General features: G+C 37.2%; 1 protein-coding gene and 1 pseudogene across 1 annotated transcript in view; both read left to right on the top strand.

The window, feature by feature from the left end:
- Positions 1-21622, top strand: part of LOC125828355 (1-acyl-sn-glycerol-3-phosphate acyltransferase 2) — a 525228-nt gene that overhangs the window by 305317 nt on the left and 198289 nt on the right. The gene's annotated exons all lie outside the window — the stretch shown is intronic.
- On the top strand, positions 41-6067 carry LOC125828402 (putative late blight resistance protein homolog R1B-17; annotated as a pseudogene).

Below are 21622 nucleotides of genomic sequence, written 5' to 3'. Positions count from 1 at the left end.
TGGAGTCAACCAAGTGGCACCTCCAAGAGTAAAAACCAGAATGTCGAAGTTCTTGTAAGAACATATATCAGAGAACAAAAAAAATTGGAAGAGTGCACTCCTACTCAGTATCAACCCAATTGCATTTGGGTAAGCGCAAGTCAAGGCAAAGCGTCTCTATATTTTGGTTACTGCCACGATATTCTTTGGGAGAATTATGCCAACAAGGAATTGTGTGAATCCATAAGGCAACAACAAATGAATAATCGATTTCACCAAGTAGCGAACTCACATTTGACATCACAGTTCCTTGATAAGCAAAAGCAAACAGAAAACTAAATGTATTCAGTGGAGGAAAATTTTCTAATAACACCATATTATAATGTGACTTTTCCTCCCACAAGCTAACGTTGTACACCTTAGTTACTGTAGATACAGAGTGTTCAAAACCATGGATATTAACTTTCATATCATGAATGTTGGAACTTACTGTTGTGTGTGGAATTTTGTCGATCACTTGACCTTCGGTGATGGAAGAAGGTTCATTTACCAATTTCTCTTCTACTGAATTTATATTCTCAATTTGTGGTGTATCTATGTCTTCAATAGGTTCAACATTAATATTGTCTTTAGAAATCTATTCCCCAGACTCTACATATTGATACTTCACAGGTAATTTATCGAACACATGGCCCGCCTTTGAGCTTCTAGCATCGTAGGATGATGCAATTGTAGAGGACTTTAGAAAATGACTGGGAGCACAAAAGGGAGACTCCACAACTGATTGTGAAACCACATGGGAAGAATTAATGTAGTCAGAATGAACCTCTGAGGAATTATCTAGACTCCCCAACACATCTATGTTTGTTTGTTGTTGAAATCACTGAGTAAATGTACCCTTGAAATAGTTCCGATAAAAAAATAGCTTGTTGCGAAACTACCAATCGAACCAGGAAAGAGATTCACCATCAAGGTAGAACAAAGGTAGAGGTAGCCACTCCTTGAAGAATCCAAGGTATGTGAAGTACAACTCTGCCCGAAAAATCCAGTTCTTTGGGTCGTAGTTGTCATTGCCACTAAATCTAGGTAGAAACATAGCCATTGTTGGAGTGTGATGGATGAAAGCACCAATATAGCAAACCAGAATTCTCAACTGAAATACTCAAGTATTATAGAATCACTAATAGCCAAATTACAAAGACAACACTTCCAACTATTGAATTACAATGCAAAATACCGAAATAACAAGTCACTAAAGTCAGAGATAAAAATGGAGATAAGAAGCTTAGACTGTAGAAAGAGATGATAGGATATGACAATTTCTTTCACAATATGCCTAAATTCCCAAAACCGTAGTGATAACATTTCTATCTCTACTCAACCTTGATCCCAAACAAATATATGTGGGGTTGTCTTATTCTTGGGCCTCCAAATGGTTTAGCCTCGGGCCCAACAGCTTGTCTAGCCTCTAGGATATCCATGTTCACAACACTTTGGTACATAATTTTCATTCATAGAATGACCGTCTAAGAAAATTGTTAAGAGACTCCATTAATCGGAGTGTTTGAAGAATTATATGAGTGAAACTGGGAGAACTGAAAGAGACTATTTTCATTCATATGCAACTTACAATGAACAATACATTTATATAGCTATCAATTATTCTACCTACCAATGTCTTCTAAAAACTTCTACTCTAAATAACTAACAACTTCGATTGCCATGTATAATTAATTAGTTACATGTCCTCAACAATCCCCCTCAAAATGAGAGCTAAAAAAGACATTTTTCATTCCAAGCTTGTCAATCAGTGCTTCATGTTGAGGCTTGCACAACCCTTTGGTAAGTAGATCAATGTACCGTTCTTTGGTTCCTATATGTGTCTGAATAAGCCCTTCCAAAGAAATTTCCCTTACTAAGTGACAATCTATATTAAAGTGCTCTGTTCTCTCATGAAAAATAGGATGTGCAGTTATCTGTATGGAATCTTTGCTATCACAAAACAGTTTTACAGGCAACTTTACTTCTATTCCTAGCTCCTTGAACAGTCCTTTAAGCCATATTATCTCAGCTCATGTGGTAGCCATACTTCTGAACTCTTCCTCTACAGAACTTTTTGACACAATACTTTGTTTTTTATTTCCAAGAGATCATTGCATTTCCAAACTTTACGACATAGCATGTTACTAATTTCCTAGACTCCACACAAGCTCTCTAGTTAGAATCACAGAATGCTACCAAGTCTGAACATTTTTTGCTTTACATGAACAACCCAAGACATGTAGTCCCTTTAATATATCTTACTACTCTGACTGTTGCTTCCATGTGAGACTGCACGGCTAACAAAATAAGTACTGAATATCTCTATCCTTGACTCCAATTCACTACTCATAGAGTTGTACAGTTTGGTTTTGATCTTTGGACTGGAGAGTATAAACGAGATGTTCATGATGTTATTTTTCGTTATGGTTAATTTAACGTCTCGCAATTCTCTTCCAACATCACTTCTTTAATCATCGACACAATCCCTCTTGAGTTGGAGGTTCTATACATTTGTACTTCTAAGCTCATGAAAGAACCAAGGTCAACTGAACTAGACGAGTTTGTTAAGGAAATACAAAAAGCATCTCCAAGGATTCTTCAAAATTATCTGATTCTTATCCAAGGACGCACGATAGGTGTAGTAGCTATCATGATGGAGTTCCTATTGATATTTCTCACCGATATACCAAAACATTTTATCCATAGTTAGAAATTGAACGATATGTTGGCACATGTTAGAGTACTTACAAGGAAGATATCTATTATGGTGAGCTCGGAGAATAATATCAATGAAATGGACTTTTTAGCTCCAGACTTCTTGCTAGAAATTGAACAATTGCAGGGAGATACCAGACAAATTTTTTTGAAAGCCCCAAAGTCAACTCAACTTTGCTTTCCTATGGATGATGGTTTCCTCTTCATGAATCTTCTACTCAGACGTATATATGATTTGCTCATTTCCAATGTCTATACAGTTTCTCTGATAAAAAAAAAATTGGTATGGTGAAAGAAAGCCTCAAATTCCTAAGATCATCTTTCGGGAAATTCAGAAAAACATTGGATGACACTAGTGGAGTAGTTAAAGATTGGTAGGTACGTGCTTAGATGTTGCATATAAGGTACAACATGTCATTAGTTCCATTTTTTCATAGATAAATCTCTCTCGCATGTCATTTTCTCACTTTTGAGTGTCACTGATAAGATCAAGCTTATCGTGAAAGATGTTACCAATTTACACCTGGATGATAAGAATCGGGATGACCCCCTTGATGCAAAGTCTTCTGATAAGCCAATTGAGTCAACCTCATCATCTTTTATTAAGGTAATAGTAGGTCATGAGCAAGAGGAAGTGTAGTATTTTAGTGTTTTGATGATTCTCACAAAGGCTGGACCTAGTCAAAGGTAGAACACCCTGGTCCAAGTCTGAATGGTGAACATGTAAAGCTATCATGTTAGTGGTTAGGTGAGAAGGACAGTGTACTCCTCCAATGATAATGGACGAGGTTGTTTGTTCAACGGATAATACATCCTTGGTTGATTGATATATTCAACATAATAAACAACAAAGATCATTCATTCAAAAGTGTGATATTTTGTCTTTGAAGAACTCAAGCTTTAACACACATACATCAAGGGACCTGATAGAGCTATCAAGGACATCTTATAAGTGTTGTTGTTTATATGCTTGTAATGTGCTAATATTGTAAGATTTGTTTATCATCTATAAAGAAACGCATCAAGTCTTTGCTTTGTGTACCAAATACAAGAACACGTAAGAGTTGATTTTGCGGCTTGTAAGTGAAGTCTATATTAATTAGAGTTAGTTAATATAGTGGGCAATGGAGACATTGATTTGGCTCAGTAAAGTAATAGAGTTATTACTTGTAGTGAGATTAAGAGTTTAATCTCGTGTGGTGTATTTGAAGTCTCTATTCACTTGTTGTTTGACATTAGAGAAAACAGTTGGAAATCCTGTGAGTGCAGGTCATGATTTTACTCCCTTGAGCAAGGAGATTTCTACATAAAAACTACTTGCCTTTACTGTTCTTTAAATTTCTTTTACTGCATTCTAGTCTACCTTCGACCTGGTACTATAGTACACTGTAAGGTAGCACATCTCACCAAGAAGCCTGGATCATTGACCAACTTCGTGATGAACATGAATCCAAGCTTGATGTCATTTCGATTGTCAGAATGCCAGGACTCGGTAAAAACTACTCTGGCCAAGAAGTGTATGGAAATAACTTAGTTGCTAGTCATTTCAATGTTCGTGCTTGGTGCACTGTTTCCCAAAAGTATAACAAGTCAAAGGCATTGCAAGGGATTCTTCAGCAAGTTACTATCTTGGGAAAAAAGAAAGTGAGGCCGACCTTGCTGAAAAGCTACGAGGACCACTATACTATAAAAGGTACCTCATCGTCTTGGATAATATGTGGGATATTGCAACAGGGGTTATGTTAATAGCATGTTTCCCAAGGGTTAAGAGAGGAAATAGAAGTATCTTAACTAGTCAAAGTAGTAAGGTATGTCTGCAAGTTAAATGATGTACTGATCAACGAAGCTGCACCGTTGAACTGTCAGAAGTTAGATACCAAATAGTTGAGAAATGTCAAGGGTTTCCTTTGGCTCTTGTTTTGATTGCTAGAGTAATTGATAGAGGAAGGGAATGAAAGAAAAAGGAAAGGAATTTGCAGCTTAAGATTCAACATAATCTGGATTCCATTATTTCTGCAAACAACAATTTGCAGATGATGAAGGTTATGCAATTAAGTTATGACCATTTACCATTCCACCTGAAGCCGTTGTTTCCTTACTTTGGAAGATATCGAAAGAGAAAATAAACTCCATCTCTAACTTGATGCAGTTGTGGATGGCCGAAGGGTTGGTGGATGATGATATCCAATCCAAGAGTAGTTTCGAGGAAGCAACTTAAAGTTACCTGGATGCTTTAATTTCTGGTAGCCTGATAATGGTTGATCATTTCCCCTCCAAGGTTTGTTATGTGCAAGATGATGTGCACGATTTTTGTTCAGGAAAAGCTAAAAAGGAAGAGTTTTTCAGGTTAATCAATTCAGTTGAACGATTTCATGCTTTGGATTTCCTACACAATCGTCTAACCATTCATACTGACAACGGCCAACTCCACAAAAGAAGTGATTGTTCAGTTATAATAAGTCTTCAGCGGGTAGTAAGCATCTCGTATCTTTGAAAATGAGTGGTTTTCTTGATAAATCCATCTATATATGTCAACACAAGACACATGAGACTTGTTAGAGTGTTGCAACTGGGTAACACTTTTCTAGGAGATTCTTTAATGAAAGAAATAGGCTCGCTATTGCATTTGAGGTTCTTAAAGATTCAGACTGAAGTAAAAGCTATCCCACTTTCATGGGTGAACTTCCAGAATCTAGAAACTCTATTTATCAAAATGGATCATGGCAACATAATTGTACTACTGCCCGAAATATTGGAACTGTCAAAGCTGAAACATGTAAGAATTGACATGAGTTCTTTCTTTGAAAAGAATGCGAACAATATTATCGAAGCTGAGAACTCAAAGTCAGAAGACTTGGCAACTTTATCCACAATTCTTATCTCATATTCTTAAGGCACAAGTAATACTCTAGAGAAGTTCTCAAATCTTCAGCACTTTGATTGCATCATCCAGGAACAGAGAGATCCTCCTACACACGGCGATTGGTTTCCCAAGTTTCATGTCCTTAATAAACTTGAATTACTTATTGCAAGATATTACAAGAGTGACGTTTATGACTCCGAGTTAATCCCACCTTCCAATGAATATCACTTCCCTACCAGCTTGAAAGAGTTACAGTTGTATAGTTTTCCCGTGAGACCTGCTTTGTTGTCAGCAATCATGGCATTGCCTAAGCTTGAAATTCTGGAGTTTATGATCTCTAATTTCATCGAGAACAAGTGGGACGCAAGTGAGGACATCTATCAAAGTCTTAAGACTTTGACTTTGCGAGTGGTCAACCTTTCAAAATGGCAAGTTGATAGGGAAACTTTTCCCAAGCTTGAGGAATAAAAACTATAATACTATAGCGAGCTTATACATATTCCTTCTGCATAACAAATATACACAATTTAAAGTCCATTTATTTAACTTGTATTAACAACGGTGAACTTGTAGATTCAGCCAGTGCGATTAAAAAAGATGTGGAAGATTTCATAGGAGAAGATAAACTTAGTATCCATGTTTCAATTGTTGACTCAAGTAGCGAAGAGGTAATTAATTTCTTACATCCTTGATTTAGCATTGAGTTCAAGTTATACTAACTATATATGCACTTTTTGTTAGATTGTAGATATGAACTTGGTTTTAATCTTAAAGATCCAAGGAGATGGAGCACTGCATTTACCATTGCCGTTAATTTCTTACATCTTCGGAGTATTTGTCCTTACATGCTCATTCATGTTGCAATAAAAATGTAACTTTTCTTTTTCATCTTTGACAATGTAGACCTCACCTCTTTCTCATTTTCTTTTTTGTCTATGATGTTATGGTTGTTATTGAACCACGTATAATATTTATTATTCACTTGTTCCCTCTTTCATTGTTAAATATGAGTTTTTATGGTCTATTACAAATGTCGCAATTCCTGACCATATAATCATAGTTTTCCCTTTCAAAAATCATTGGTAGGCTACTACAAATTAATGCATCCAAATAATTCTCAACTGCTTCCTAAACTCTTGAGTTGATTTGTTTTAAGGACATATAACTGATTAATTATACATGGCAATCAAATTTGTTAGTTAGTTAAGAAAGTTATTTAGAATAGAAGCTTCTAGAAGACATTGGTAGTTAGAACAATTTTTAGCAGAGCCATGAGAAATCCGTGTCTATTGTGTGCCTTGAATCAAACTTTGTGTGCTCGTAGTAGGACTTTGATTTAGGGAAGGATTCCAACTCGATTTTGTCTCTATTTTTTCACTTCAATTCCAGCGAATACAACTCTATTATGGTGATTCTTGCAGAAGTTCCTGCAGCTACTATAGTGCAGCACCTAGGGATGCAACTCAATCTAGCTGACCAGGTATATCACAAACATCCTTTATTCATTCATCCATTTGATACTCAAGTTTCTGTTCTGGTTTCAATTCAAATTTTCGGATCTGAAAATTACTCATTGTGGAGTAGATCCTTGAGACTTGTTTAACTTGGAAAAAACAAGTTAGAATTTCTATTAGGTACCTACAGAAAGGACATGTATCTTGTTTCTATCCATGATAGGTGGGAGAGATGTAATGTGATTGTTCTAGGTTGGATTATGAAGACTGTATCTAAAAGTCTAGTTAGTACAATCATATATGGATCTGATGCTCACACTGTTTGGGAAGATCTTCGTGAGAGGTTTGATAAGGTTAATCCATCTAGAGCATTCTATTTGCATAAGGAGATTGTTACACTGTCTCAAGGCATTGCTTCTACGTCTACCTTCTTTTCTTGCTTGAGAGAACTTTGGGATGAATTTAAAACCTCAATGCCTCCTCCTTCATGTGCATGCCCTGAATCCAAGCAATACTCTGAACATTTCCAGTTTCAAAAGTTATGGCAGTTTCTGATGGGGCTAAATGAGTCATATGCTCATGTTAAAAGTCAAGTGCTAATGATTGTTCATGTGCCTAATGTTAATCAAGCTTATGCTATGATCATCAATGTTGAGAGCCAAAGGATTAATAATGCTCACAACAGCTCATCTTCCCTTGAAGTTCACTCAGAAACTGCTCTTATGAGCAATAGGATGTTTCATAGCCATCATGCTGGCAATGGTGGCTATCAAACTGGATCCAGTAGCACTACAACATCAAGCACATCAGGGAATACTGGATAAAGTACTGGTAATGGTAATGGCAATTATGGAGGTTTTAGACAAAGAAATCATGGTGATGGAAGGAATGCATGCCTATGAGAATGGCAAATCTCAAGTCTACTATGATTTCTGTCACTTCAAAGGCCACACTAGAGATCATTGTTACAAACTTCATGGCTATCCTAAGAGGAAAGGAGGTGGATCTTCCTCTCATGACAATAGTGTTGCTACTGGAGGAAATCATCTCAATGATGATGGATCCTATGACCCTCTTATAAGTCCTAACACTAGGTTTTATGTCTAATCCTCTAGCATTCTTTCACCAGGTACACAAGGTATGTCATTGTTTACTCATGAACAATATACGTAGATCCTTCGGATGCTAAGAAAGGGAAAAGAAGTGGACATTATGGCTAATATTGCTACTACTAGTACCTCAGGTACTGTCACTGCACTTATGTCTGATGTAGTGAACTATAATTGGATTGTTGATACAGATGCTTCAAATCATATGGTTTATAATCTCAGTATGATGAACCAGCATAAAGATCTTAGAGATCAAGGAACTTTAAAAGTAAATTTACCCATAGGAGGTCAAGTTCCCATTGGTCATGTTGGTGAATTACTTGTTTTTCAAGATAAAATAGTGAAAGATATTATGTTTATCCAGAGTTCAAGTACAACCTACTTTTTATCTCCCAACTAACAAAGCAATTGAGATGAGTTACGTTAGTTTTTCTTGATATATGTATCTTTAGGATCTCTTCAATGGGAGGGTCCTGGGGATAGTAAAGATAACCAAGGTATGTCCCTACTACAAATAAATCTCAAGCATGAAGAGCCTGTTGTTACCCGCTCATGTAACACCTACACTACTTTTACTTTTTCTATTTTTTACTTATTATAATAAATGACCTTTAACTAGTCTTTGGAATATGAGACTTGGCCATGCACCTATTAAGGTCTTAAGCAAGATAGATTGTTTTCCTAGTGTGCAAGAAATGGATCATAATTGTACTGTTTGTCCTATTGCTAAACAGACAAGACTGTCATTTCCTACTAGTTCTTCTGCTTCTACTTCTGCTTTCTATATTATACAAGGTGATGTGTGGGGGCCTTATAAGGTTCCTAATCATGATGGTAAAAGATACTTCCTCACATTGGTTGATGATATGTCTAGATATACCTGGATTTAATTATGCATACTAAGTCTGATACACTCATTGTCTTAAAAAACCTTTATGAGTATGGTGAAAACACAATCTGGAATCAATGAGAAGTGCCTTAGAACAAATAATGGGACTGAGTTCTTCAACTCCCAAGTTCATGATTTTTTAACAGAGAATGGGATCTCACATCAGAGCTCTTGTGTTTATACTCCTCAACAGAATGGAGTAGTTAAGAGGAAGCATAGGTCTATCCTTGACAGGGCTAGAGCCTTATGGTTATAGGCATGGGTACCTTTGAAGTTTTGGGGAATTTGTGTTTCAACAGTAGTGTATCTTTTTGTAACACCTCAGGAGTTAGCAATTCGAAAGAAAGGGTAGTTCAGAAATCTGTCTGAGAACTGGTATTTATGGGTCTAACCTATGGACCGTAGGAAGTCCTACGATGTAACACCTCGGATTCAAAAAGAGTAAAATATCAGCTGTTGCAGGATCTGGTGTCAGAACCGACGGACGCCACCGATGGTTCGTCGTCTGACACACGGCCCATAGGTAGGCCCGTGGTTGGCCAGTCAGATTCTTCAAATTATCAAGTTTTCTGTAATTTTCAACGGTACACCAGGACGGTCTGTCTCCCCGTGCACGAACCGTGCATAGGTCTCGTAGGTGAGTCCCAAACTTAGGGAAATTCTAGGGTCAAAGGTTGAGACCCACGGTTGAGTTTGGACCATGGCACATGGGTGGATCTCGTTGTTTGAGGTCCAAAAGTGTTGGGCTCTGAACTTATCGACGACCAACTAGGACGGTCCGTGAGTTGATCAACAGACCGTAGGTCGAGGTCGTCGATGAGCACAACTGTTATTTCTTAAGGGATTTTGGGTCTTGCTAATTATTTTAACCTAATACTATGTCATTTTTCCCTTCACCTAAGCCCCTATATAAGTGTTTTAAACCCCCAAATTTTCCCAATTGAAATCATTCTCTCAAATTCTTAAAAGAAGAACAAGTCCTCCTCTCAAATAATTCTCTCTCTAGAAGTTGAAGAAGAAAGCTAGGGTTTCAAGATCAAACCTCTTAATCCTCCATTGAAGTCAAGCAATTAGCATTGAGGTATGACAATTTTCATCCATGGAGTCCCCAAATTTTCTAATTTGTAAAGTTAGAAATCCCCAATTGAGTTACAGGTTTTCTTTTATGTTATGGGTTCTCTTGATTATTGATTTAATTGATTTTTTTATGTTCTTTCAAGCATGAATTGATATAATTCCATGGTTTTTATGATGAATCCCCTTGAACCCATACCCATCCCATGTTTTCCAAGTTATGATGATCTAATATGGGTTATGGAATTATGAAAGATGAATTTATGAAATCATGCATGTTCTCATGAAATATGATGTCAATGTTTTAAGGATGCTTTGAGAGTGAAGTATCAATGATGTTGTTGTTGTTGTGTTGTTGAAAGGATTTCTCATATACACATGAAAGCATGATTGTGAAAGGTTTTCTCACATAATAAGGGTTCTTAAGGTTGAAAGGCTTTTTCACCTAAAATTAACCAATGATAAGGAGCTAATCTAATATCGAGGCAAGCAGCGATTACCGATGTCTTCCAAAGACTAGGCAAGAGGTGATTACTCATGCCATAGGATAATAAGACAAGAGGCGACTATCCACGTCTTATGATAGCTAAGTTAAGATGAGTCTAAAGAACATTCCGTGGAAGTTATGCTTAGCACCGAGCGGACAAGTGGAGATTACCTATATCCCATAAACTATGTGCCAACATAGGATTTGTCTAGACAAACATTACCTAGTGGATCTACTTAAGCTAGAAAGTTCATGGTCTTACCTTGGAAAGTAGGGCAAACCTTTTCGGTGTGGGAGACACCGGATTCCATGTTATTAGCTCACATGGTCTTACATGTCGGTTAAGGATACTTCCCATAAGTTATGATGAATTATGGTTACTTAAAGAAGTATCTAATATGGACCATAAGGATGACTTTACTTGCATCGACCTTATTCATGAACTATGTTTTGAACCTCATGTTATGTATTTTAACTTGGTCCTTACATATTATGAAATGTCCCTTTTTAGCATGTTTGATATGTTTTTATACATGGCTATCATGATTGGTACATGTTTGTACTAACGCATACTCTTGCCTATATTTCCCCAAATGTAGGTCCGACATTCAAGATTCTCAGTCTTGGCTAGAGGTTGTTGGAGAGATTTTGAGCTTTGGTGAGTTATCATGCTTCGAGGACCGAACTTTTATAACTTTCAGTAATTTCTTATTTTCAGACTTTGTACATGACGCCAGGGTTACGTCCTAGTCACTCTTGATGTATTAGATGGCAAATGAGACTTTGTACACTTCCGTTTTACTTTAATAAAACTCTTAGAGTTGAAATGTTTCTCTTTATCTCTTTTAATTTTCTTATATCTTGTTATGTATGCTAAGTGGCTTGTGTAGGGCCTCTCAGGTCCTATACGCCATGTTAAACCTAGGGGGTACCATGGGTCGTGACATACGGGCCATAGTAAGTAAACCGTATAACAAGGGTAGAGTTTTTGTAAATTAAGTCCTAATCCCTTTTTCTATGATTGATTAGTATGGTCTATCATCTTATGTATGAGTCATAGATAGTTCTCATAGGTGAGTCCTAGACTTGGTGAAATCTTAAGGAAAAAGGTTGGTTTATACGGTTGGTATCTACGGTCTGTAAATAGACCCAAAACCCGTAGATTATGTTCGTCAAAATCTTGCCAAATTAAGGGTCTATGATCTATAGACCAAGATGGACCGTAGAAGGACCTACGGATCGTAGGTACAAACCGTAGAAAGGGTCGGCAGTTAACTTTTAGGGGCTTTTAAGTCTTTTCCCTAATTGATTAATGCCCAAACTAGGTCATTTTTATCCTAATCTTAAGCCCTATATAAGTCCCTTAAGCCTAAAAACTACTCATTCTAAACCTTTCTTCTATGTTCTTCAATTCCCTCCTAGATCACCCCCAAACCTCCCCTCAAGAACTAAGGAAGGATAAAGCTAAGGTTTGGCTTGAAGAACTCAAATTGACCATTGATTTTGGGCATTGATTGTTAAGGTATGTTAGCATTCAACTATGGAGTCCTCTCCTCTATAGAGTTCCTAAAATCTCCAATTTTGTAAAGGTAGATTTTCAGTTCAAGTTAGGGTTTTATTAAATCTTCGTGGGTTCCTTTCAATCTTGATCAAATTTATTTATTTTCTATTTATTTATGCATGAATTGAAGTAATTATATTATTTTTGAGTTAATTACATGAACCCATGCATGATCCATGATTTTTAGACAATGACATTATGAACTATGAAAGAGGAATTTATGAAGATATGCATGTTCTTTCTATGGAATTGATATAAATGATTTAAGGTTTCTTTGAGAGTAAATCATCGATGTTGTTGTTGTTGTGAAAGGTCATTCGCACATAAAGAATTCATAACGTTGAAAGGTTTTCTCATCTAAGATGAATCAAGATTTAAGATCTATTCTAAATGAACTCTAGCTTGGATTGGTTACTTATTGGTGCCTTTCCATGGATAACAAGATGAATATAATTAATGACTATTTCGTGGGATTTATACTTAGCCCCGAGAGGATATTGAGATATAAGCTCTCCTGTTAGTAGAGGTCGGGTTTGTAGTAGTAATCTCCCTATCCCACAACTATGTGCCAGCATAGGTTGTCTTAGATAGACATTAGCTAGTGGCTCCACATTAGCTCAACTTTATGGTTCTTACCTTGGCAAGTAAGGACATCTTTTTTCGGTATGGGAAAGACACTGAATTCCATGTTGTAGATCACGTGGTCTATGTCAGTTAATTGTAAACTTTCCACAATAATGAACTAGGGTTACTTTCTAAAGTATCTCATAAGTGTTTTAATGATGTTTAGCTTGCATTGACCATAATTATAACTTATGATTTCTAACATATTAATTGATGATTTAGCTTGGTCATTGCACGTCATGTAAAATCCGTTTTAGCATGATTTCATAACTCTTATGCATTGTTATCATACTTAGTACATTCCATGCACTAAACCATACTTGTGTCTACTTTGTTTCACTAATGTAGGATCCGACGCTCCTACCTCCCATACGTGTGGCTAGTTGATCCTTTCGAGATTTTAAAGACTGGTCAATCCTCATGATCCGTGGACCGAGATTCTTTTATTGGTTTTATTCCATTTATGTTCTCATATTTTGTAGGTGATGTATGGGTTACGTCCTTATCACTTTACTTAAGATGTACTAGATCACTTTGTGACTTATTTTAGACTTCTGCTTTTGTCAAACCCTTTTGATGTACAAAATGATATCTTTTAAAGTCTTTAAATTATATTATGTTGTATGATGTATGTTGAGTGGCTTGTGTAGGGCCTCTCGAGGTTCCATGTGCCATGTTACGCCTAGGGTTTTTTTGGGTCATGACAAACTTAGTATTCAGAGCACAAGGTTTAGAAAGGTCCTAGGATGTCTCATAAGCCACGTCGAGTGGAGTCTTTTTCATGAGTGTGAAGCGTGCCACATTTATGAATGATAGGCTATAAGATGCTTAGGAATTCCACTTCTTTCATCATTCTAAAGTTGTGCGATATAGTGTAACTCTATATGTCTCTCTTATAATCCTTCCACTTCTTTTATCATTCTAAAGTCGTGCTATAGAGTGTAACTCTATATGTCTCTTTTGTAATCCTTATTTTATCCTTTTTTTTCAGGATATGAACCCTCGAAGAGCTTATGTTAGGAGGAACTCGAATGAGAATGTGGAACAAGAAGCTCCTCAAGTTTCGGCCGACCCTTTGGCCGATCAAGTGACTAATGCGGAGTTTCGAGCTTCTTTTCAAGTGTTTGCCCAAGCCATGACAAATCAATCCAATAAGAAGGTTGTGGTCCCTGTGAACCCAAATGTGGGTACGAAGGCATCTAGAGAGAGAGACTTCACTAGAATGAATCCCCCGGATGATCATGGTAGTAACGCCGGTGGAAAAGCTGGAATTGACCTCTTACCAACTTAAAGGTGTTTCTCAAGTTTTGTTCAACCAATGGAAGGAAGAGAGATCGGTTGATGCTGGTCCTTTTGATTGGGAAAAGTTTAAGGTTGCTTTTCTTGATAGGTTATTTCCCCTTGAGAAGGCGGAGGCAAAGATACTTGAATTCATTAACCTTCGTCAAGAAAATATGAGTGTGAAGGAGTATGTCTTGAAGTTCACGCAATTGTCCAGATATTCTCCTACTATGTCTATAGATCCTAGGGCAAGGATGAGCAAGCTTGTTTTGGGAGGGTCCAAGATAGTAGTTAAGGAATTTCGTGCTGCCATGCTCATCAATAAAATAGACATCTCTATCCTAATGATTCATGCTCAACAAATCAAAGAATAGAAACTTAAGGAAAGGTCTAGGTGATGGTGACTTTTCACATTTAAGGTTCGATAGACATGGTCGTTCGAGGTTCCGACAAGGATTTTTCGGTCAAGGTTACTCCAATGCTCGGGCTCCTAAGTTTAACAAGGATAGGGTGCCCAACCCTAAGCCTCAAGGAGAAAATGGTGGTGGATCTTCATTGACTACTTGTGCAAGATGTGGAAGGAAGCATGAGGGTAAATGCTTAGCTGGTACGGATGGTTGCTTTGTTTGCTGTAAGAGTGGTCACAAAATAAGGGATTGTCCATTACTTATTGTTAAGGGAAGACAAAGTAAACAAGCTCCGTCTAGTGGTTCGGGTTCAAGTGCTTCAAAGATAAACCGATTTTATACACTTCAAACTCGTCATGATCAAGAGGGTTCTCCCAGTGTAGTTATCAGTATGTTGAAATTCTTTAATCTTGATGTTTATGCTTTGCTTGATCCCGGTACTACCTTGTCTTTTGTGACGCCATATGCGGCTATGAGGTTTGACATTCTTCCAGATGTATTGATAGACCCATTTTATGTCTCTACATATATTGGTAAATCTATTATGGCTAAGAGAGTCTATTGAAAAAATTTCGTCTCCTTATCCCATAAAGTCACTCATGTTGATCTTGTAGAGATTGATATATTCTATTTCAATGTTATTCTTGGTATTGATTGGCTCCATTACTGTTATGCTTCTATTGATTGTAGACTCCGAGTAATCAAGTTTCAATATCTGAATCATCCTGTTCTAGAGTGGAAAGAGGGAAATTTTATTCCTAAGGGTTAGTTTGTTTATTTTCATAAAGTTAGAAAAATGATTTCTAAGGGTTGCATGTATCATCTTGTTCGGGTTAGCGATACAAATTTTGAAACCCCGACTCTTAAGTCGGCCCCATTGTTAATGAGTTTCTAAAAGTGTTTCCCGATTATCTACCGGTGTTTCTACCAAAAGGGAAATAGACTTCGGTATTGACCTTCTCCCAATACGCAACATATCTCTATTCCTCCTTACCATATTGATGAGTCCACAAATTGGACTCATTTAGGGCCATATTTTAATAGAATTAGTGTCCTCAAATGCTTCTTTTATCCCAATATCTAATAAAAACTCTTAAGTTTCAGGTATTTGAAGTTTGAGTGGAAGCATGGACACTTAGGCGCAAAAAGGAACAAAAAGGCTGAAAAGAACGAAGAAACTGAAGCCCGAACATTGCAAAGCACACTTGGCGAATCGCCGATGGGACGTACTTCTCCCTTTGTTCCAGTACGCGGAGACCTGAAGGAAGAGGATCAAATCGGCAGTAAAAAAAAGCAGTCGGAGCGTCACCGAACAGTTCCGCGAAGCAGTACAATATCTCCCAATGGTCCAGGACGCAGAGATACTGTAGGCAAGCACAGAAGGCGATGAACCAGAAGATGGGTGAATTGCCAAGTCGATCGGCGATTCCCACTAACCTCGCTGAACGGTCCGCCACAGCACTAAATCTGGAGACTATAAATACTAGTCTTAGTTATTATTTTTAAGGGTCCGAACATTATTGTAATTTTTACCTTAGAATATTATCTTTCTTGTATTTTTTTCTTCAAGTTTGGAGACGGTTTTGGAAGACTTGAAGAAAGAAGGAGTTCATCTTCCCCAAGTTGGAAGCGGGTCTTCTCCATTCTTCTTCCTTTGCTTAAATCAAAGTTTAATTTCTTATACCCATTTGATTTCATTATCATTTTAGGTGTAATTTGTTATTTCTTGATGTGTGGCTAAAAACCCCATTCTTGGGGTGTGATTTAGCAAATATGTGTTGATATTATTATTGGGTCTTGCTTGCTGATTGGCTAGATGTATTTTAATGGTGATTTCACCTAGTGGTTGTGGTTTAATTTAATGGGTTTGTAGTTGCAAATACAAAACCACCCATATGTATTCGGCTTGCTCTAGAGAGAGGTCGCGAAACCAAGACCGCTAAACTGATGGCCTAAGGAGTGGATCGACATGAGGTTCAGTCCGAGAGGGTGAGCCCTAGTCCCATATCCTGACACTCAGCTCGAGAGAATGAGTGGGGTAAGGCGTAGGTTGGCCTTCATGCGGCAAATGGGTGTCCGAAAGGAACCTATTAGAAACGAGGTAAGTTACCCAAAAGGGAACTTATTTCCATCTAAAGCTTAGCCTAGTCACTATTATCTTGCAAATTTCCTATCGAAAGCATGTGCCCAACGATTTATATCAATATATATTGCGGTCAAACCCCAAGAACTTCTCCCCATCCTTAAATTTTCTCTTGATTTTTGTTGTTTTAGCTACTTGTGACAAAACCCCCTTTGATATTTGATACTTTTGTGTCACCCACTTGAATTTACTTTGTTTCTATTTGATAATTTCTCAAACTACAGCTAACTAGAACAAAATTCTAGCCTAACTACTATTTTCACTACCACTCCCTTGGGACACGACCCCAACCCTTGATTGGGTTACTATATTATCGACGATCGTAGACACTCGAATCATAGGTTAGTGTCATTGGTCACGATAAGCATCACATATCTCCGACATAATTTAAGGAATTGAAAGAGTAATTGAAGGATTTATTGGAAAAGGGTTTCATCTAACCAAGTATCTCTCCATGGAGTTCTCAAGTTTTATTTGTTCATAAGAAGGATAGTTCACTTCGCATGTGTATTGACAACCGGTAATTGAACAAGGTTACCATTAAGAATAAATATCCTCTTCCAAGGATAGATGATTTGTTTGATCAAGTACAAGGAGCAAGTTACTTCTCTAAGATTGACCTCCAATCGAATTATCACTAATTGAGGGTGAAGGAAGATAACATTTCAAAGATGGCTTTTTGGACTCGGTCTGGTCCTTATGAGTTCTTGGTAATGTCATTTGGGCTGACTAATGCTCCGTACGCATTTATGGATTTGATGAATATGGTTTTTAGACAATACCTTGACATGTTTGTGATTGTGTTTATCAATGATATCTTGATTTACTCAAGCAGCAAGGATAAGCACAACAATAATTTTTTGAGGATTGTGTTGCAATTCCAAGGACCAACAACTCTTTGCAAAGTTTAGTAAATGCGAGTTTTGGTTGAGATTCGTGGCTTTTCTTGGTCACATTGCTTCCGGTAAAGGTATTGAGATAGATCCTAAGAAGAAAGATGCGGTTAAGAGTTGGCCTAGACCCCTGTCCCCTTTAGAAATTTGAAATTTCTTGGGTTCAGCTGGTTATCATAAGAGGTTTGTTGAAGGGTTTTCTACGATTGCCTCTCAATTGACTGCATTGACCCAAAATAAATTATGTTTTTATGGTTGAAGTGTGTGAGAAGAGCTTCCAAGAATTGAAAGATAGACTTACCTCCACTCTGGTATTGACTCTACCGAAAGGGTCTGATGGGTTTGTTGTTTATTGTGATGCTTCAAAGATTGGACTAGGGTGTGTTCTTATGCAAAATGGGAAAGTTATTGATTATGTTTTGCGGTAACTTAAGATTCACGAAAGAAACTATCCTACCCATGATTTGGAGCAAGTGGCGGTTGTGTTTGCCTTAAAGATTTGGAAGCATTACTTTTATGGTTTTCATATAATGTCTTTACCGACCACAAAAGTTTGCAATATGTGTTCAAGCAAAAAGATCTAAATCTTTGCTAAAGAAGGTAGCTTAAGTTGCTAAAGGATTATGACATGAGTTTCCTCTACCAACCCGATAAACCTAATGTGGTGGAAAATGCTCTTAGTCAGCTATCAATGGGAAGTGTTGCTCATGTTGAGAATGATAAAATGAAGTTAGTTCGAGATGTTCATAGATTGGCTCAATTGGGTGTTCAGTTAGTTGATGTTAATGAAGGTGGTATTATGGTTCTTGATGGTTTAGAATCGTCCTTTGTGTCGAATGTTAAAGCCAAGCAAGGTCTTGATCTAATTTTGGTTGAATTGAAGGGAGCGGTGCTTAGAAGTCCATCGAGGCTTTCTCCCGAGGGGGAGATGGTGTGCTTCGGTATCAAGGTCGTTTGTGTGTTCCCAATGTTAACAATTTGAGGAGGCAAATTTTATGGGAATCCCATAGTTCTCAAAATTCCATTCCCGCGGGAGCTACCAAGATGTACTGTGACTTACGGGAGGTCTATTGGTGGAATGGGATGAAGAAGGATATTGCAGAATTTATGGTTAAGTGTCCTAATTGCCAACAAGTAAAAGGTGAACATCAAAAGCTAGGAGGCTTATCCCAAGATACTAGCATTCCCACTTGGAAGTGGAAAGATCTTAATATTGACTTTATTGTTGGGTTACCCTGTACCCGATGACAACATGACTCGATTTGGGTTATTGTGGATCATATGAATACATCGGCTTATTTCATTCCTGTCAAGATTTCTTATTCAGCGAAAGACTATGCTAAGTTTTATTTGAGAGAAATGGTTAGGTTGCATGGAGTTCCCTTGTGTATTATCTCCGATCATGGTACCCAATTCACTTTTCAATTTTTTGAATCTTTCCAAATGGGCCTTGGTACTAGTGTTAAGCTTAGTACGGCCTTTCATCCTCAAACCGATGGGCAAGAAGAGCGTACTATCCAAACTTTGGAAGACATGTTGAGGGCTTGTGTGATTGATTTCAAAGGTAATTGGGATTATCATTTTCCTTTGATTGAGTTTGCTTACAATAATAGCTATCATTCAAGCATTGATATGGCTTCATTTGAGGATATTTATAGTAGGAGGTGTAGATCTCCTATAGGTTGGTTTGAAGTTGGTGAGGTGGCTTTGATAGGTCCTGAATTAGTGCATGAGGCTATGGAGCAAGTTTGGCTTATTAGAGAAATGCTGAAAATGGCTCACAGTCAACAAAATCCATATGCCGATGTTAGAAGAAGAGATCTTGAGTTTGATGTTGATGATTGGGTTTACTTGAAAATTTCACCTATAAAGGGTGTAATGAGGTTTGAAAAGAAAGGGAAGCTTAGTCACCATTAAGTGGGCCAGTATCAAATTTTAAGGTGTATTGGTAAACTTGCCTATGAGCTTGATTTGCCTAATGATTTAGCATCAGTGCATCCAGTATTCCTTGTCTCCTTGTTGAAGAAGTGTGTTGGAGATCCGACATTGCTATTCCCTTGGAAAGCATGGGAGTTAAAGAGAATCTTTCTTATGAAGAGGTTTCAGTTGAGGTTTTAGACGGGAAAGTCCAGAAGTTGAGAAACAAAGAAGTTGCTTCTGTGAAGCATTTGTGGAAGAATAAATTAGTTGAGGGCGCTACTTGGGAGGCCAAGGCCTATATGATGTCCCGATACCCTCATCTCTTTCCCTCCGTCTGTACTCTAGCTTGAGGTATTTAGTTCCTCATGGATCACTCTTTTGGTTTCATGTGTCTTATCCATTCTTATATTTCCTCATGCATGCATGCTCATGAAAATCTAATTTTGAATTTTATCATCTAGCTCGAAGTGATTCTCCATATTCATGTGCGTTGGGGTGTGAGTTGCATGTATGTCTTATGAAATAATGTTTTAAATGTGTTTTAGCTTAGAGTTGATTTTCCTCCTCAGATATGTGCATTTATGTGATTGAATTCATGATGGGTTGTTAGTTTCTCTCCTACTCTATTCATATCAGCTTGAGTCCTATTCGAGGAAGAATGTTCCCAAGGGGAAGATATTGTAACACCTCGGGATTTAGAAAGTCGAAAGAAAAGGTAGGGCAAAAATCTGTCTAAGAACTGGTTTTACGGGTCCAACCTACGGACCGTAAGAAGTCCTACCGGTCATAGGAAGTGAACCGTAGAACCAGCTAGAGTTTTTGTAAAATTAATTCCCAATATCTTTTTCTACGATTGACCAGTAGGTTTGTCATCCTATGTATGAGTCGTAGATAGGTCTCGTAGGTGAGTCCTAGATTGGGTGAAATTTTAAGTCAAAAGGTTGGTTTATACGGTCCATAAATGGACCTCCAAACCATAGATTATGTTCATCAAAAGTTGGCCAAATTAAGGATCTTTGACCATTTCTATGGTTGATCAGGACGATAGTTAATTTTTAGGGGATTTTAAGTCTTTTCCCTAATTGATTAATGCCTAAACTAGGTCATTTTGATATTAATCCTAAGCCCTATATAAGTCTCTTAAGCCTAAAAACTACGCATTCTAAACCTTTCTTTTAAGTTCTTAAATTCCCATCACCCCCAAACTTCCCCTCAAGAACTAAGGAAGGAGAAAGCTAGGGTTTGGCTGGAAGAACTCCAATTCACCATTGATTGTTAAGGTATGTTATCATTAACCTATGGAGTCCTTTCCTCCATAGGGTTCCTAAAATCTCCAATTTTGTAAAGGTAGTTTCTCAATTCAAGTTAGGGTTTTACTCAATCTTCATGGTTCCTTTCAATCTTGATCAAATTGACTATTTTCTATTTATTTATGCATGAATTGAAGTAATTATATGATTTTTAAGTTACATTACATGAACATATGCATGATCCATGATTTTTAGACTATGAGATAATGAACTATGAAAGAGGAATTTATGAAGATATGCATGTTCTTTCTATGGAATTGATATAAATGATTAAAGGTTACTTTGAAAGTAAATCATCAATATTGTTGTTGTTGTGAAAGGTCATTCTCACATAAAGGATTCATAAGGTTGAAAGGTTTTCTATCCTAAGTTGAATCAAGATTTAAGAGCTATTCTAAACGAACTCTAGCTTGGATTGGTTACTTAATGGTACCTTCCCATGAATATCATAGTCTTTTATATATTCAAATCAGTATTGGGTATTCTCCACTTTTAGTTATCACTGTTTAAGCTTCGGCATAGTATATTTATTTTGTAATCTTTTAGTATGCTTATGATATGCCAGCTCAGGGTTAACTTGGGGTAATACGTGATCCTAGGTCCCGTGTTTACTCCCCGGGGGTAGCCTCGGGGCGTGACATCACCAATCCTCATTTAGAATCCTCGTAAAACAACATCAACAATGAATCAATAAAATTTTCCAATCATTCTCAACACATCACATATCAATATATAATCAAGTTGCCTTTTATTACCCATTTTTCCTCATTATGATCATTCATTATAAACAAGTTAACCCATTACCAAGTCTCATTACTCCCCAACACATACCACAAAGAAATACATGATTATATACACCTAACAAAGATCA

This window comes from Solanum verrucosum, unplaced genomic scaffold (assembly GCF_900185275.1).
Source record: "Solanum verrucosum unplaced genomic scaffold, falcon-dt-bn FXZP01000048.1, whole genome shotgun sequence".
In the NCBI taxonomy this organism is placed as follows: domain Eukaryota; kingdom Viridiplantae; phylum Streptophyta; class Magnoliopsida; order Solanales; family Solanaceae; genus Solanum; species Solanum verrucosum.
Note: the sequence above shows the minus strand (reverse complement) of the source record. Positions and strands in the feature narration are given on the sequence as shown.